Source organism: Marmota flaviventris, chromosome 17 (assembly GCF_047511675.1).
Source record: "Marmota flaviventris isolate mMarFla1 chromosome 17, mMarFla1.hap1, whole genome shotgun sequence".
Lineage (NCBI taxonomy): Eukaryota > Metazoa > Chordata > Mammalia > Rodentia > Sciuridae > Marmota > Marmota flaviventris.
Genome location: NC_092514.1, coordinates 60,869,564 through 60,876,110, shown reverse-complemented (window position 1 = coordinate 60,876,110; position 6,547 = coordinate 60,869,564). Strand labels below are relative to the sequence as shown.

At 40.9% G+C, this 6,547-nt stretch overlaps 1 long non-coding RNA gene across 2 annotated transcripts; it reads right to left on the bottom strand.

Moving 5' to 3' along the window:
* Positions 1–1,194: 1,194 nt before the first annotated feature.
* On the bottom strand, positions 1,195–6,216 carry LOC139702265 (uncharacterized). Of its 2 annotated transcripts, XR_011704849.1 has the most exons (3): positions 6,165–6,216; positions 2,811–2,910; positions 1,195–2,304 (listed from the first exon to the last, which is right to left on the bottom strand). It is a non-coding gene; the product is annotated as an uncharacterized lncRNA (long non-coding RNA). The 2 variants fall into 2 exon arrangements; XR_011704848.1 differs by lacking the exon at positions 6,165–6,216 and having other exon boundaries at positions 2,811–2,911.
* Positions 6,217–6,547: the final 331 nt, after the last annotated feature.

Genomic DNA, 6,547 nt, shown 5'->3' with positions numbered 1-6,547 from the left:
TTTCCCCAAGTAACAAAAAAAAAAACTAACAAATACAAGAAAATTATCTTGATAGATAAGAGCAGATCAATGTGTCAGACTTTGCTTCATATAAGTACATTAATGTTTAAATAACTATGCTAATTATAGTCAATTTAATCAACCACAAACTTTTTGAGATTCACCTTTCACAAACTGTCTGTGACTTACTTAGACAGTCACAACTTCACATCCTTAGTTTTGTTCTCTTTCATCTTGGACTTTAGCATAAGAATATTACTTTACCAAAATATTTTCTCATCCAGAAACATTAATTTTCCATATATTTTCATACCCGTAACTTTCTTTTATCTTTTCCAGTTTTTGACCCTTATTTAAATTCATATTCTGAAACAGTTCTTGAGAATGTTATCTGTATGTTTAATTTACACAACAAATTTCATCCCAGAAGAGAATTGGACAAAACAGCATATACAAAAACTATGCCTTAGTCTTTCTTTCTCCCCAGTTGCATTCAAGGGGTTGGAGTACAGGCTATTTTTGAGGCTGACCTGTCTGCCTTATCATTATCATGATGCCATCGACTTTAAGTGAGTTCCCGACTGTCAGTAGTACCCAGAGGCTATTTGGGGCTCTTTTTCTAATACTAAGCATCCCTTTGCAGAGGCTGCCTTCAAAACACAGGTTGGCCTTTTCTTTTTTCGATGTAGTTATTTATTCTACCAGTTTCCCCAGGCATCTAGTTTGATGGGATACTATTACAGCAAGAATTGCTCTGCCCCAGTGAGGAATATCCCCTGGCCAAATGGGATGTCCTGTCAGATCTTTAAGTAGAGACTATTCCTGTCCCTAGGTCATATACTGACAATGCTGGAACCTACTGCCACATTCTTTATGGCCAGAAGACTCCATCCCCACCCCCACCCCCGCCACACACACACACACACATACAGGGCACAAGGGGCTGGAAGGCAGGGCAGAGTCCAGGTTCTCTTTGGCCATTTTTCTATAGCCCAGAAGCTTTTCTGGGATCCCCCACCCCCAGTTTAGGGCTTGTGTCTTTGACCTCAGTGAGATGATCTGTGGCTGTCTGGGGCCAGGCTGAGAAACAGTGCCAGGAATGCCAGCACTGGGTTTAAAGTATTTAAATCTTTTTTAACCCTTTCTTCTCATGTTCTGCTATCCTTGCACACCAAAGGCAGTGACTTTTGGCACCTTCAAGTTAGTTCCTGATGATTCAAATTCCTTATCACGCAACTGCATAAATGCCTGAACATAAAGAATCTCTTTCATATATTTTACCCCTCACAGACCAACTCCAACTACAAGATTGTATAATAATCCAGAAAGCTATTCAAAAGCCAGATTATTACAGTAAAACATTATGTTAGACAGGCTTATACCTATATTGGTGGTCTTTTCTTCAACTCATTTCACCTTTGGCAGACCAACTGCAATTGCAAGACTGTACAAAAAAGAAGCACTCAGAGACAAGCAGAGAAGAGCCCCGAAACCATGGCCAAAACTAACAACCAAAGGGAATTCCTAAGTCTAAGGCCAATGGACAGATGGAACCTAGAACAAATCAAAAGGGAGTTCATATCCTTAGGCTCTTTTTAGGGGAGGGGGCGGGTATCAGGGATTGAACTCAGGGCACTCAACCACTGAGCCAGATCCCCAGCCCTATTTTGTATTTTATTTAGAGACAGGGTCTCATGAAGTTGTTTAGCACCTTGCTTTTGCTGAGGCTGGCTTTGAACTCATGATCCTCCTGCCTCAGCCTCCCGAGCTGCTGGGATTACAGGCATGCACCACAGCACCCAGCCCTAGGTTGGTTCTTGAGTCCCACTTAACCATGACTCCTACACCAGTGGCACCACGGATGTCTGCAGAAAGAGAAACCAGATGTTCTCCAAAAAAGGAACCAGATGTGTGGAATCAAGGGTCTTGGTTCACACCAGGGGACTTACAAATGGTCATGAGTGTTGCGACTTTCCTGAGTTCAGTTTCCTTCTTCTCAAAGTGGACCATGATGGAGCAACCTGTACTGTTCAGGGAGAGAAGGCAAGGGTTCCCTGAAGCAAAAGAGCTTCGGCAGCTGCTGGGATCATCCCTCAGTTCCTCCCTTTACTCACAGGAACAGCTCCTCCGGTTTAACACAAGGCAACCTCTCCTAACTCTTCAGCAGTTGGCTCTCAGCAGTTCACCTTACATCCTCAGCATGGAAGTGGGGTTCCTTAGAAAGCCAGGACTACCCAAGAAAGCTCTCCACCTGGGGTACCAAATTTTCTGCCAAAAGCTCCATCTGTTGCCAAAAGCTTGGTGCTTATCCCCGATGCCAATCCAGTAACAAGGACATGGTTTTGGGGGGAAAAAAAGAAAAGAAAAAGAAGGTTTATTGCTTTACTAGCAAAGAAGAAACACAAGGGACTCCTGTTCCAAAAGCTGTGATTCTGCCCATCCACAGGAGGTAGGTGGGGCTTTAAAGAGGTAATTCAGAGAAAATTAGATTAGAGAGGAGAGATCAGAAAGGAGAAGTTTATGGAAAATATTAGAAAAAAAAATTTTTTTAAATGTAAGTTTCAAAGCCACAAGTGATATAGTCAAAGCATCAAGTGAACCCATTACAGGTCCTTGTCCCCAATGTCAATCCAATAATGAGGACATGGTTTTGAGAAAAAAGGAAAAAGAAGGTTTACTGCTTTGCTAGCAAAGAAGAAACACAGGGGACTCCTGTCCCAAAGGTTATGATTCTGTCCATCAGCAGGAACAGGAAGCTTTTAAAGAGATGATTCAAAGGCTACATTCCATTGTCTGGAGTTGTAACTCACTTGTTAATTTGGGAGTCATTTCTGAAATCTTCTGGTACCATCCCCAAGTCAGGATGACTTCATTCCTATGGTGGATGCTATTCAGAAAAGATAAATCCACCTGAAATAGAGAAGAAAAGTAATCCTGTTTCCCCTGAGATTAGGGAGGGGGAGACATTAGGGAGAGAGGAAGAGAAAGAAACATGTCCATTTAAAAAATAAGTTGCAGTAGCAGAACAGCAAGGGCTATATTCAAAGCATAAAGTGAACCACTATTGTAACTGGGCACGGTGGCGTACACCCATAATCCCAACAGCTCAGGAAGCTGAGGCAGGAGGATCAAATGTTCAAGGCCAGCCTCAGCAACTAAGCAGGACCCTGTCTCAAAATTAAAAAAAAAAAAACAGGGCTGTGGATGTGGCTCAGTGGTTAAGTCCCTCTGGGTTCAATCCCTGATACTATTAATTAATTAATTAATTAAGCTGAAAGATAAAATACAATAAAAGCAAAAAGTGAAATAATCAGTTTAAAATAATTCTGTACCAAAAAGGCAGATTTGGGAATAGCATATTCTAGTCTCCTACAGTATAAACGAATAATAACAGGAAAAAAAGTTTTGATGTTTCTAACTCAATATACTAATTAGGAGTCCTAAAACCCAGCAAACACTTTGTTTTACCTAATATTGAGATGGATCTCAGCTATACAAATTTGGGAGTAGAGATGGAGTGGAGCTGAATTGATTGGAAAAATCTGAAGGATGAAAGTTAAAGATATGGTATGGGCGTAGTAGTTCATGCCTGATATCCCAGATGCTTTGCTTGGGAGGCTGAGGCAGGAGGATCGTGAGTTCAAAGCCAGCCTCAGCAAATTAGCAAGGTACTAAGCAACACAACTCAGTGAGACCCTGCCTCTAAATAAAATACAAAATAGGGCTGTGGATGTGGCTCAGTGGTCGAGTGCCCCCAAGTTCAATCCCTGTACCCAAAGAAAAAGTTAAAGTTCTGGGGCTGGGATTGTGGCTCAGCACTAGAACGCTTTTCTAGCAAGGTTTATCCTCTGGGAGTTTGATCCTCAGCCCTGGGTTTGATCCTCAGCACCACATAAAAATTTTAAAAAATAAATAAAATAAAGGTATTGTGTCCAACTACTTCTAAAAAATAAATGTTTAAAAAAAGTTAAAATTCTGGAATTGGAAGGAGCTGAAAGAGGAAAGTCAAAATTGGTGATGATTTTAACCTCGAAAATTATAATTCTTTATAATTTTAAGGCTTAGGTGTTTGAAAGACTTTGTTTTTAATGGCAGTTTCCCATCCCCCCCAATTTTTAAGAACCTCAAATTTGTGTCTGAGAATATATACTGCATAGGGGACTATTTTATCAATAAAAGTGAGTGCTTAAAATTGGAAAAAACAAAAGTTATAATTCTTAGCTGAGCATGGTGGTGCAAGCCTATAATCCCAGCATTCAGGAGGCTAAGGCACAAGGATCCCAAGTTCAAAGTCAGCCTTAGCCATTTAGCAAGGCCCTAAGAAATTTAGCAAGACCCTGCCTCAAAACAAAAATAAAATAAAATAAAAAGGGCTGGGGATGTGGCTCAGTGGTTAAACACTCCTGGCTTCAATGCCCTGTACCAAAATTATAACTCCTGCAAGACCAGCATTTTGTTTGTTCTTAACCAAATAACAAGTCAAGTGAAATAGTTTCTGAATTATTTTATAAGGCACACAAAAATTGAACGAGGGCTGGGGATATAGCCCAGTTGGTAGAGTGTTTGCCTTGCATGTACAAGGCCCTGGGTTCAATCCAATTCCCAACACCACAAGAACAAGAAAAAGAAAAAAAATGAGCAAAAAATAAGCAAAAAGAATATAAAAAATATAGACAGAAATGAGTAAAAGGTCATTTATTGAGCACAAAATATAAGCAATGAACCAAATATCATGTGTAAACAGAAGTTGTCCAAATGGTCCAGGAGACCCACCCCATCAGTGGGTTCAGAATGCTGTCAAGTTGAACTAAGCAAAGGAATTTTCACTTGGACAGAGTGTCTGGTGGTGGTTGCCATCTCAGAGTGAGTACTCACAGAATGCAGTCCCAGTGAGATGAATTTCAGGTGACAGTCTAAAGTCCCAGGTGTATTATCTCTGCATCCAGAAGTTACCCTTGGACACACAATGGTCAATGAGACTATCAGTCAGTCACTTGGCTCAGTTACAACTTGTGTTGTAAGAGAAAGCTCAAAATGGAGTTTGTGCTGTCAAAGCATAGTCACATTAATCATAATTAAAATATCAATTTACTTGGGTTCACAAGAATCTTGTTACCAGACCCAAGCTCATCTGCTCTCCCCTCAAAAGCCAATACTTGGACGATGAGAGTTGGTGGGAAGGACAGCAGGGTTATTAAAGGGCTGACCTTGAGAAGATGAAGGGAGCTATCATACAGCACCAACTTGGGGACTCAGGTACGTGAAATGGCTTTTATAGAGGTGAAAAAGCAGTACAGCAGGTCAGCGGATGGGTCTTGATCATTCAAGGTATATATCCTCCTCCCCCATCCAAAACATCAACATCAACCCTGATCTCCTGGGACTGCTTCCTAGGATTCTTTAGATGACTATATTACTTTTCTGCAAGTACACAGAAGTGTACAATAAGGAGGGGAAGGAATCAGAATGTATGACACCCAAAAAGACACATGGAGGTTCTGAGAGCATGGTGTACCCAAGAAGTCACCAGATATTCTGGGTACTATAAAGTTAAGGAAAGATTATTTAGTAGTTAACATATTAATCATTTAGGTGCAGCTTTTCTTGAGAATTTAAAATTCTAAGCAAAGGGAAGGGAAGTGAAAGTAACTCTACCAAGAATGACTCCCAAAGGAAAGGCCACTGCAAAATAACACAGCAAAACGTGTATCACAAGAGGTATGTTGATGGGGGAGGGTGGCGCTGTAAATGTCCTCCTTACCTCCTTCAGAGATCACTGAGTAAAGCTGACATGTTCACTCACCATGTATGTTGGGTGAGTGGACTCTGGACTCTACCACTGAGCTCCACTCTCAATCCTTTTTGTTTTTTGAGACAAAGACTTGCTAAGCTGCCAAAACTGGCCTTGAACTTGTGAGTCTCCAGCTTCAGACTTCCTTAGTAACTAGGATTATGGGTGAGCACCATAGTACCTGGCTCCCACTTACCTTTTAATGAAACTGAATTCTCTGGGGAGAATTGAAGAGATACCTCATGGCACATACTGGTTGGCCCAGCACAAAGCAGAGGGAGAGCCAAAGAAGTTGACATCTTCATAAAACATCCACATAAACATACAGAAGCATATCAAAATGGTCCTGGTCCCCAGACACGGTGGCACATACCTATAATTCCAGGTGCTTGGGAGGCAGAGACAGGAGGATCCCAAGTTCAATGCCAGCCTCAGCAAAAAAAAAAAAAAAAAAAAAAAAAAAAAAGGTGCTAAGCAACTTAGTGAGATCTGTCTCTAAATAAAATACAAATAGGGCTGGGGATGTGGCTCAGTGGTTGAGTGCCCCTGAGTTCAATTCCTGGGACCAAAAAAAAGAATGGATGGATCCTGGTCACCTCTGGATGGTGACAGATTTAACAGGTGACACATTTGTTGTTCTTCTTACATTTGTACTTTTTAAATGTTTATGCAATAAGCATTGGGATACTGCAATATAATAGGAAAATGTATTTTATCTTCACTCCAGTTCCTGGCATAGATCTCCTAATGTAATAC